The sequence below is a fragment of the Macaca nemestrina genome, chromosome 2, assembly GCF_043159975.1.
Source record: "Macaca nemestrina isolate mMacNem1 chromosome 2, mMacNem.hap1, whole genome shotgun sequence".
In the NCBI taxonomy this organism is placed as follows: Eukaryota; Metazoa; Chordata; class Mammalia; order Primates; family Cercopithecidae; genus Macaca; species Macaca nemestrina.
Genome location: NC_092126.1, coordinates 120,015,626 through 120,027,594, shown reverse-complemented (window position 1 = coordinate 120,027,594; position 11,969 = coordinate 120,015,626). Strand labels below are relative to the sequence as shown.

At 44.6% G+C, this 11,969-nt stretch overlaps 1 protein-coding gene across 17 annotated transcripts in view; it reads left to right on the top strand.

Moving 5' to 3' along the window:
• The first annotated feature begins 1,472 nt into the window (after positions 1–1,472).
• LOC105482397 (ELKS/RAB6-interacting/CAST family member 2) overlaps positions 1,473–11,969 on the top strand; it is a 981,466-nt gene continuing 970,969 nt past the window's right edge. For 9 of the 17 annotated variants that reach the window (XR_011620093.1, XR_011620095.1, XR_011620096.1 and 6 more), the window contains exon 1: positions 1,475–1,724. The gene's annotated coding sequence lies outside the window, so the exon portion shown is untranslated. Of the gene's footprint in view, positions 1,725–11,969 lie in introns of all 17 variants that reach the window. The other 8 variants (XM_071091918.1, XM_071091923.1, XM_071091913.1 and 5 more) reach the window with 4 other exon arrangements.

Below are 11,969 nucleotides of genomic sequence, written 5' to 3'. Positions count from 1 at the left end.
AGTCTATGAAAAACCTTAGGCACCAGAGGTGTACAGGCTAAGGAACAGGCATTTGGGCAGGAACAGGAAGGCATCCTTGTCTCTCAGAGTCTGATTCCCTGAGCAGGAATCATTTAATATTTGAATTCCGGCCGAGCTCTGTGGCTCATGCCTGTAAGGCCAGCATTTTGAGAAGCTTGAGGTCAGTGGATCATTTGAGGTCAGGAGTTCAAGATCAGCCTGGCCAAGATGGTGAAACCCCATCTGTACTAAAAATACAAAAATTAGATGGGCATAGTGATGGACTCCTGTAATCCCAGCTACTTAGGAGGCAGAAGCAAGAGAATTGCTTGAACCCAGGAGGCGGAGGTTGCAGTGAGCTGAGATCACACCACTGCACTCCAGCCTGGGCAACAGAGCAAGACTCTGTCTCAAAAAAAAAAAAAAATTGAATTCCCACCAGTGGAGGAAAGAAGGAGTCATCCACTAATCGCTACTAATTCTATGCCTCTGCGCACCCAAACATCCCACGGCTGGATTTGCTTTATTTGTCTGAGCTTCCCAGCAGGAGAAATTTAGATCTGGCCACTGAAATTGCTGGAAGCAGACTCATCAGGACAGGAAGGAAATGACTGCCCTATCCCTGCAAATTGACTACTCAGTGAAAGAGACCAAGTTTAAAGATGCCCATGGCTATCCCAGTACCCTCCCTAATATAAAATGGCACAGCTGGGGCTCCAGACTTGTTGAGTGGAAGCTTTTTCCAATGAAAAACTTGTCCAAATCCTCTTGCTCATTACCTTGAGGTGTGTGTGTGTGCGCGCGTGTGTGTGCGTGCGTGTGTGTGTGCCTGTGTGCGCGCGTATCAACTCAGATATCATCTTTCTACCTTAAATTGGGACAATGCAAGCACATTTCAGGGCACAGAAGAGGCACCCAATGAATATGACGGATACGATCTTTTCTCTTGTTCCCGTCTTTATCTTTCATTCTGTCTTGTGTTTGGGGGAGCAAGAAAGTAAAGATCTTATGAAATCCTTTCAACCTCCTAAGGAACATTAAAGCTGATGGACGGTGCCAGGGTATGGTAACCACGACCCCCTACTCCAATGCTTAACTTAAAAGTTAAGTGCCATCCCTGCCTCTGTCACCAAAGCCACATGACAAGTTCCGGGAGTGCCCGGCAGCTTTTGGAGGGGGGTACCCGGGAAGGGGCGTCGGGGACAGAAGATGGGGGCCAGGTGCTTCGCGCCGCGGCCTGCCGGGAGGAGGCGCTGCGAAGACCCCTGCCCATGCCGTGCGCTTTCTGCTGTCCCCAGCGGAGGCGCCCGGGCCCCAGCCCCGGCCCCGCTAGCGGCTCCTCGGGAATGCTGGGAATGTGAGTCAGGGCCTCCGCGAGCGGGCGAGCGTGCGGGCCGGCCGGGTGGGGGCCCCGCCGAGCGCAGCGCCTGGCAGCGCCGCGCGAGCGCGCGTCTCGGGACTGCGGCGGGTGCCGCCCCCTCGGCCGCCGGCCCCGCCCGGCCCCGCGCCTGGCCCCGGCCCTCCGAGCGGTGTCCTCCTCCTTCCCTTCTTTCCTCCCTCCCGGTTCCCCGCCCCGCTTCTCCTCCTATTCCTCCGCCTCCCGCTCCTGCTCGCTCGGTCTCCGGCTCCGGCGCCGGCTCCTGCTCCTCCCGGCCGCCCGGGGCCAAGACGACGAGAGGTTGTAAAAATCCATGTGGGACGGCCCCGGGGCGAGCATCCGAAAGGTGAGACGCCGACGCTGGGGTCGGGGCCGCCTGGTGCCCAGCTCCCTCGGGGTACCCGTGCCCGGGCATCCCTCGTGCCGGGTCCCCCTCGCTTGTGGGGAGCTGCAATGCGTTATCGTGGGGAGCCTAGGGGTGAACCATCCGCCTCCTCCGGGGCTTTCTCGGGCGGGGGAAGGGATGGGGCGGCCTAAGGGAGGATTTGCCTTGATGTCTAAACCCCCGGATTGGAACAAGTGCACGGTTTCCTCCGGCGCGCGGGCGCCGCTCGCTAGCCCCGGCGGCCCGGGCCACCTCCCGCAGTCCCTCTCCGGCAGCCACCCTCACTGCCATCGCCTTTCTTCTCTCAGATCCCCCTTTTCTGCCTGGCGTCCCCTCTTGCCTCGAGGGGTGGGGTATTAGCTGGGGCGGGGGTCTTGAGCAACCCCAAGCAGAACAAAGTGGAGAAAGGTGGAGCCCCAGCCCAGGGGGTGGGGTGGCTGGCTGCCTGGGTGGGCTCCGAGGGGAGCGTGTGTTTTTAAAAAAAAAAAACCCGTGTCAGGGAAAATGAAGCCGATTTATGGGGAGGGCTAGGGGATGGTGTATGAAAAGGAATACGATGTGAAATTGAACTGAACGGCATTCCTTCTCTCCTCCTCCCCATCTCCTAATTATACAAAAAAGGGATACTTACGAAGGTGTACCTAATTTAAAAAAATACCATACGAGCCTTTGAAAGATCATCTTAGGACAGTGAAGATTAAGAGCTGCTTTGGTTCGGGGTAATAAAATAGCGCTCGTAAACTCTCCGTTCGGCCCTGCCTTATTTATTTTGTACTTAAGGGTCTCTGTTCTTGCCGGAGAGGGAGGGTCCGCTCTTTTAGGAGTCGATAGATTTTAGGCGGCTACCTGCCTTTGCTGGATGAAAGGCAATTTACTCCCGGAGCGGTGAATTGTCAGTTCCCTCTGTGATTGACAGCCACACCTGCCACTTACGTGGGTAGAATGGGGACCAGTGGAACCCAAAGAACCAATCAATGCTCGGGAGAGGAGGGCAGCTCCCACTTGTCATGGTTAGTTTCCTGGTTGGCTCTTTAAATCAGTGGTTTTACTTAACCATTGGTTTCCACCTGGTATGGGGATCCAGCTGTGAGAGGCAGACAAGCGGGAAGAAAACTCTTTGAAAATGGACTTTTAGAAGCAAGTATATTTGACCCGTGTTTCCTTGTCCTCCCCATCCCTTACCCACCACCCCACTGATTATTAGTTGTTGTAGTTGCGGATGCCAAGGCCATTGGCTTAAAAATGAAAATGAATCTGTGTAAAGAAGGAATTGGGGGAGGGGGTGTTAGAATTGCCCACCTATTTCTCCAGAATTGCAGTCTTTATAAGAGACACCATGTGCCGTAGAGCTATCCGGAAAAGGGTGTGGCACTTTGTCTCCTATGGTCACTCTTGTCCTTGTAAAGTCACATTGTTTCTCAGTATACAGTACTTGGGTCTTGGCTCTACTGGATGGATTTATAAGATATTTTTGAAGCCGGCAAACGTTCTTTATGGGGAGTCACATGAATAGAAGGGATTCTTTTAGTTCTGACAGTTAACTTCTGGAAGTGAGGGCTGCCTTGTTCTCTTTTGCAGAATGTCAGTTTGGTGGTGGTGGGGTCAAGTCATTTTCTTTCTGGGGAGTAGTAGAGTTTGCCTTTTTCTCCTGTAAGCCATCTTGTCTCTTTGCTTCTGTGCTTTAATAAAATACTTTTACAGTTTTGGCAGGGAGGGGTGTGGAAGGTGATGGTGTCATGATTTTCACCAGCAAGACTTTCACCGGTGGGTGAATCATGGGTGAAGGACCAGATCCTTCTCAACTCACTACTAGTGAAAGGCTGATTTTTCAACACCCTTCTCCCTGAATTCATTTAAAAAATTACTGATTGATCCAAAGAGCTGTCACTTTATAGAAGCTGTACCTGGATGTGAACATAATGCTGTGAATTAAGCATTTCATAAACAGACTGTGAGCCAGAATATACTGATTAGAATGGTTTTCATGTAGAAGTCGGGGTTGTCAAAGCAGTATTATTACTATTACTATCATCATCGTTATTATTGCATAGGCAAGCACTTTGTTAAGTACTTTATATGCATTATCTTTTTTAAACCTTGTGGAGCCCCTGTGAAGTAGGTACTATTCTTATGCCCAAATTATAGATGAGTAACTAGAAGGAATTAAGTATCTTGCCACAGTTTAGTATGAAAGCAAGAACCTGAGCCCAGGTTTGTCTTACCCAGAGCCCATGACCTTGGCCATGGCCTTGACTTCAAATTTGGGTTGTGTAGTCTGCATGTGTCCAGTCTGAAGTGTAGGTTCTCCCAGCATACGTAGAGCTAACCCTCTTAAGAGTCCACTGTGATTCTGACAGTCCTTTTATCAGCCTGTTTTGCCTTTCCATTTTAAGGCTGTGGCATGGGTCAATAGGCAAATTTAGTAACTTTGTTTATTATATATTTCCAGTAGAAACATAATAAAATATAAAAAATATAACATATGATAAAATAAAAATTTTGACTCGATAGAAATTTAGTTCCAAACTTAATGATGATGACTTAAAAGAAGGTAAAACAAAGCAAAATTCACACTCTTCCATTTTTCTTGACACCTTAAATTTCCAATTGGAGTTTTAAATAGATCTTGGTTGAATAAATGCTCCTAACATCATTCAATTGTCTCCCCACCAAGGGATTAGGGTTTTATTTTCTTTGTTATTTACAGAGACCGTTTTCTATTAGTGATTAGCTATAATGATATTTAAAATTATTCTTTTGTAATAGCATGACCCTCTTATTTTATTTTTTATTGTTTTTTGAAATGGAGTCTTGCTCCTGTCACATAGGCTGAAGTGTAGTGGCGCGATCTTGGCTCACTGCAATCTCCGCCTCCTGGGTTCAAGTGATTCTCCTGCCTCAGCCTCCCAAGTAGCTGGGATTACAGGTGCCTGCCACCATGCCTCTCTAATTTTTGTATTTTTAGTAGAGATGGGGTTTCACCATGTTGGCCAGGCTGGTCTCGAACTCCTGACCTCAGGTGATCCTCCTGCCTTGGCCTCCCAAAGTGCTGGCATTACAGGTGTGACCAGCTCTCTTGTTTTTAATATGTTGGAAAAGCTACAAGATGTAAGCCTTATCAGTCTCTTCCCGTTGGTGAAACTCAGTGGTGAAGGTTTGCCAAAACAGGTATCCTGAAAAATAAGGTGAGTGATGTTGGAGTCCACAAATTTACCTAAAGAGTCTTTGACTTTGGTTAGGTTGACTTTTGTACAATCTGCATTTGCTTGTTTTACTAGGACATCCTCTAGCCCTTTTTTTTTTTTTTTTTTTTTTTTTTAAATCTGCTAACCAGTTAACATTTTGGCTGGTCCATGGGGCACCTACTTGCCAGCCAACAGTTTCTGTTTCAGCAATGTTTACACTATTCCTTTATATTTTATTGTGATTTTCTTAGTTTAGAAACATAGGATGAATGGAAAACACAGAAAAGCACCAATATTCATGGTAATGTGGGTCTCATAAATTTAAAATAGTTGATCCAAAGGTAGAAATCACTGGATGTACAAAACATGGAGATTCTTTAGCCTGTTCTTTTTATGTGAAGAAAAGGAACAAAGCGAATGAAGATATAAGACATGCTAACATATATCAAATGATAAGATATATTAGTCAGCTTTGGCAGTGTAACAAAACTCCGAATTACAGCAACAGGTATTTATTTTCACACTCATGGGTCTTCAGGTTGACCGTGATTTGGCTGGTATAGGTTGGGCTCCTTAGGGTGGCTGTGCAGAGGCTGTGGGTTGGGTTCCAGTCTGCTCCACATGTGTCCTGGGGCCCAGGCTGAAGGGATGGCAGCTACTTGGGGCATACTCTTCTCCTGGCAGATCACTGGAGCCAAGAGGCAAACTGCATGAGCAAATGTCACTTTCACTGATAACCTATTTTGGACAAAGCACTATTTTGGACAAAACTTGTGTGTAAAAGTAGACTCTGTTCACAGTAAGGGAGCGAATATCTGATGAACTATGATCCAGATTCCAACAGCATGTAAAAATTATGGTGAGAGGCTTTTCTAATTTTTTCTTTGTCTTGGGGAATGCAATTTTCATCCCCTTACTCCCATTGCTGGCTGTGTGACATATAAACCTGGTGCTTAACTTCTGCATTTCAGGAATATACTGTGTTTGATTTTAGAGGGCTGGCTGTAAAGCAGGTTGGTGTATACATATGAATTACTTAAATTATTAAGGCATTATTTATTAGAACCTACTGTGTTCCAAGAGACAATGTTCAGTCTCTAAAAACTTTGGTGAACACAGTTTTTATCTGATGTGGGTCCTGCCACCATGAAACTTATCATTAGGAATAAGTGTAAGGAAGGACTTCTTGGATGCAATGGCATTTTCCTGGACCTTAAAGCAGGGAGAGTTGGAGATGCAGATAGAGCAAGGGATGCTATAAAAACGTAGGGGCACACATAGATATTGAGTTATTCCACTTGGCCAGAGAGTAAGAAAGGTGAATAACAACAACAATAATAATTATAACAGTAGTATTTATAGCTTAACTTCTATCGGGCAGTTAACTATGTGTTAGGCACTGTGCTTAGCACTTTCCATAAGATATTTAATATTGGGTAGGCATTGCTGGTTGCCTACCCAACATTCATTTTCTCCTTTCTAACTAGAAGAAACCCAATTTTGTCTAAGATAGAAATAAGCCCACCTCACCTTCCCAAGACTCCCTTGGACTTACAGTGGCCATGAGAGTTGAGTCTGATAATGACATAAGTGGAAGTTGTTGGGTGGAGGCTTTCCTGAAAATGTGGTGAGTGGGACACACCTGGTTGTTATACTCCAAGAACTTTTCAGCTTTTAGCTTCTTGCTGCTGAGATCATCGGTGCAATGCCTGGAGGGGTAGCAGCCAACTACAACAATGAAGATAAAGTCATGGTTTTTATTTTGTTTGTTTGCTTTTGAGACAGGGCCTCACTCTGTCACCGAGCCTGGAGTGCAGTGGCACGGATCTCAGCTCACGCAGCCTTGATTTCCCTGGCTCAAGTGATTCTCCTACCTCAGTCTTCGTAGTAGCTGGAACTACGGGTGTGCACTACCATGCCTGGCTGATTTTTGTATACTTTTGTAAAGATGAGGTTTCCCCGTGTTGCTCAGGCTGGTCTTGAACTCCTGAGCTCAAGTGATCTCCCTGCCTTGGCCTCCCAAAGTGCTGGGATTACAGGTGTGAGCCACTGTGCCTAGCCAAAATCATGTCTTACAAATGGCAAAGCTGGAGTCTGGAAGGATCTTGGTCTTAGTGACATTGTTCATTCATAGTACCAGCCCAGAGTGCCTTCCCCTGTACTTCTTATTGCATGAAACAAAAAAGTTCTTTACTTGTAAGCCACTACTTATTACTTGTGGCCACATACTCCTCACTAATACATACCTTCTCAAGAAAACCCTCAAAGTAGATGCTATCACCTATTTTGCAGGTGAGAACATTAAAACTTAGAGGGGTTAAGGACTTGCCCAACCAGTAAGTGGAAGCGTTATGGGTTCAAAACAATGTCATTTTGACTTTCAGGATCATCATCTTGCCTCTGGCTGGGCAGGATAAGTACTGTAGTGGAGATAATATTGGAAAATTAGGCTGGAGTAAGACTGAGGAGGCACCTGGATTCCTGATTGAAATATCTGAGTTTGATTTCATGGGCTAGTGAGTATAAAGCCATTGAAAAAGACAGAGACCAGAGGTTGGGAGTCCACTGAGGCTTGAGTGCATGACATACATGCTTTAGTGCGAGTGGAGGTGGAGGGAAAACTGGGCATGAAACAGAGCTGGGGACATGAGAAGATAATGGAATTGAGTGAACCCAAATCATAGTTCCTGTTAACCTGAGAACAAAATGAAAGTCTCCTGAAGACTAGTATTCACTTCTACCGATGGCTTCACATTTGCCCAGAAGTAGGGAATGAGTAATATAGAGAATTGCTAATGGGATATGAATCACTATTTAATGCTGTGGGGTGGGGTCTTCTACTCATTGTCAATACCATTTATTGAGCCCTTGATGACCTTGTATTACATGACTTTGGTCTGGGTCTGGCTCACTGTGCCAGTTAAAGGTAGCAGAGGTGAAGGGTAAGGTCAGAAGGTGCTGCAGTGGTACATTAGATTTTGTCCATGGACTTATTTCTGCTAAACATTCTAGACCTTCCTTGCGCGGTAGATTGGGGTTACTTTAACTGTCTGTGTCTCCTTTTTTTCTTCTCTTTACTTTTTAAATCTGTAAAATAAAGGATTTGGTTTACATTCATAGTTTTCAAATGTTTTTCAGCTGTTAAAACTTTTTGTTTCCTAAATAAAAATTTATCTGGACCCTCAGTATATATATAGAAAGCAGAGCTGTTCTGGAAATTTAGGGTCCAGATTTATGTTGCATGAGGTATCTTTACGTTGAGGCCACTGCTCTAAAATGATACCTACACACCCTTCCTGGTCCAGGATTATGTGAATCTTATAGCTGTTCAGATGTTTTATTTGTGCATCATCTTTAACAAATCCCTTTGTTATTCCACAGGTTGTGTCTTGATATCATCTGTGGTAGAGACTGTTAATGTTCCCCATAGCCACTTTTTCTTTCCTTCCAGGCATATGTTGTAAGTGGCTTGCATCACTTCCATGCTAGAACATTTGATTTCCAGTGTGAGAGCACCCAGTGCTCTCTTCTACTGCAATGATTATGGAAATGTGTGTTGAGATGGAGCCCTCCATCTGCCTGGGCCTTTCAGTCACTAAATGAACACAGCTTCCAGTCAACTGGAGTTGGACATATAGACCAAGAAGTAAACTTTGGTTGTTTTAAACGATGAAGATTTTGTGATTTTTGGTTTCTGCAGCACTTTTCTGCTTATGTTTACTGATACGTCATCTTTGAGCGTATCTGCTAAACTTTATGTAACTTACTTTTTGGGTGCCTTCTGGATTAACCTGAAGCCTGGCCAGCTTGTCCTTACTTTGTAGTTAGGAAAGCAGTGGGCTGGCACCTACATCTACTGTCCTGTTCAAATAGATTCTTTGAATTGAAATCTTTATGCTCAATAACATTCGTTTTCATGTTTAAAAAGTACCTGAAGACATATTGTATAGTGCACCTTACTGTTCTTAAAAAAAAAAAAAAAAAAGCCTTTATGCCATGTTGCTTTTTTGTTTTTTTTTTTTTTTTTGTATTTTTAGTAGAGACAGGGTTTCACCGTGTTAGCCAGGATGGTCTTGATCTCCTGACCTCATGATCCGCCCACCTCGGCCCCCTAAAGTGCTGGGATTACAGGCGTGAGCCACCACACCTGGCTGCCACGTTGCTTTTTTAAGTATAGAATCTATGTGGCTTAGAAAGGAATAATGACTATCAGTTACCATAACAATGGCTGTTATTAATTAAGTAGTGATTAACTTATGAAGTATTTATTGGGTATCTACTTTGTGATAGGCACTGGGGGTACAGAGATGAACCACAGATAGTTCCTTACTACTTGGAGCTAATACTCCAGTTGGAAGTGATGGATACATTTGCTCTGTTATATGAAGAGCACCACTTATTGAGCATTTACTATGTGGTAGGCACTGTGCTAGGTGCTTTATATGCTCATTTCATATTACCTATACCGGTAAACGTATTATCCCATTTTATAGGTGAGGAAACTGAGACTCAAAGAGTTTGATAAGTTCCATGAAGGCAGGAGCTTTGCCTTTTGCTGTATCCCTGGTGCCAAGATGTTCTATAAGTATTTGTTCAATGATTGAAGGAATAGAAAAGCTTGCTCAGAGTTAATGCTGTGGCAGAGCCAGAATTTGAATCCACCTCTGCCTTACTCTCAAGGCTGCTAAATTATCACTAGAGAAAGTAGAAACAGTGAGTGGCCCCACAACTGCATCAGAAACAATCACCAAGCCTTACAAGTGTCAATGCCAAAAGCACCAGGAACTCTAAGCTGTCTCACTTTCACGGCCAGGGCCGAGCCTTCTTTGTGATTTTCTGCTCATTCTTTCAGCTGGGGAAGTCCAAGGCCACTATCTCACTGACTTAATTGTTCATATAATTGGTTACACCTCTCTTGGGCCAGTTCATCTGCTACTCCAGCCTAATTTCTTCAGCAATTGGCTGGCCAATTCCCAGGGCGTGCCTCAAGTTCTGCTGTTAACCTCTTGGGCATTCCTTCTCCACTTACATCTTCCAGATTTGTTGCTTTGAAGTTGCACTTCCTCTGTTCTTGAACTCATGTTGACTCTGCCAAGCAGAGTTCACTTGGTCAGATCCCAGAAATATCTAGTTGCTGGCACCTAATCGGCACTCAACAAAATTAAAAAGAGAGAGACAGCGTGTGTGCATGGAAGAAGAGAAGAAAATAAATAAAGACAGGAAGAACTTTCAGGAAGGAACTAAGTGATTATTTTTTCCTGGAAGTCAATGGTGAGATTATTGCCCCACTGGATGAAAAGTTGGAAGGGCATCTCTGAGATACACCTGAAAACCAAAGGCCAGCCACAATGTTCATAGATACCTTATACCAGCAACTTAGTTTTGCTATGGTTTATTTTTCAGTCTTTTTTGCTTACTTGATTATCCTGTGTGAGTGTGTGTGTGTGTGTATGTATGTGTGTGTGTGGTCTGATAGCATTAGCTCTCTTTTCCTGTCTTAATACTTTCCACCCCTAAAGGTAGTTGTCATTCTGTTATTTCAGGGCATGAATGAGTTGCAGGCAGCAAAGTGCATTTACCCTAAATGCATTAGGAGCAAACTATTAATTCAAGGCAACTTCTTAGTAGGTCAGAAGACTAGAGCTTGAATGGGAATTGAGCAATGTGACTGTTCTTTAAGAATAAGCGCAGATCCTTATGCAAACCATGAAATATTTCTGCTAAATGGTATGACTAATTACAGTAAGAAAGAGTGGGGTTTCATACAAGAAATTGAACCTAGTTGTGCACTGTGGTTACCAGTTCTTATGTGGCAAATTTCTCTATAATAAGATGGGTGTGGTCAGGCTGGGAGTTCATCCTCTATGGGACTGAGGTGATTGAAGGTGGGTTTGGGGTCTGGGAGCTGCTCTGGCAGTGAGAGTTGAGCAACTCTGCAAGATGTGAGTTTAGGGTGGTCCCATGATCACTGGTTATTTTCTCAGTGATACTGGTGGACATCAAATTCCTACCAAGATGTCTTTCTTGTGCCTGGCTTGAGGCAGATTAGCCATGCTCCGTTTTGCCAGCTGGCTTCAGCTGTCATCACGTCAAGGAGCGGCCGTGATTCAAGGGGCAGGTTCCGAGAGGAGCAGGATTGTTGACTCTTTTTTCTACATTCACGTCTTAGGAGAGGATTTTTGATGTCTTTTCTTTCCTTCTGGTGATGTGTGTTTTTCCTTCCCTTCTAAGGCTGTAACGTTCCTTCCTCCCCCTTCTTTGTTTTGCATTTTGACCCTTTATTCGTATTGTTCCTGAAGCCTCTCCCTGACAGGAAGCAGGAGGTTGGGTAGCGAGTGGGATAACAGCGTGGCATTTGTATGGGCTCGTTGAAAATAGGTCCTGTTTGATGCTGAGTGGATACAAAAGCACCTGGGTCTTGGTGGCTGCTGTTCATCAGGCTTGTGAGTGTGGAGCAGTTAGTGGAGGCACGCAAGGGGAATTCTTCACCTTTTTTGTGAAAGCTGAGAAATAACTCTCTTTTTATACATGGGCTTTGAATGCATTCATGGGCCACCTTGAATTCACAACATGAATAGTTGCTTAGAATAACTTCAGAGCAGATTCTTTTGGATACAGAGACATAGCACTGACCTGGGGTCACAAGCCCTAAGTTCCCTTTCTGGCTTTGCCACTAGCTTTCTCCTTATTTGGGATCTCTGTTTCTCTATCATCTAGTCCAATTTGCTTCAAAGGCACTCTTCTAGACCTATTATATATATATTTTTACAAGTTTCTTCATGCAGAGGTTCAACTAAGTAATTATCATTTTATTAGTTATTTTAACCTGGAAAACAGGAATGGCTGGTGTTCTTTCATAATAGACATTAGTAACAAAGAATTAAGCCATTCTGTTATGTATTCATCATATGAGTGTATGCTTGCTTTGTGCCAGTCTTCTTCTGGGAATGGGGTGTGTATGTGTTGGGGGGACCGTTAAGAGAGCAGGTAATTTTGTGGGGAAGCTCAGGGATTGTAGTAT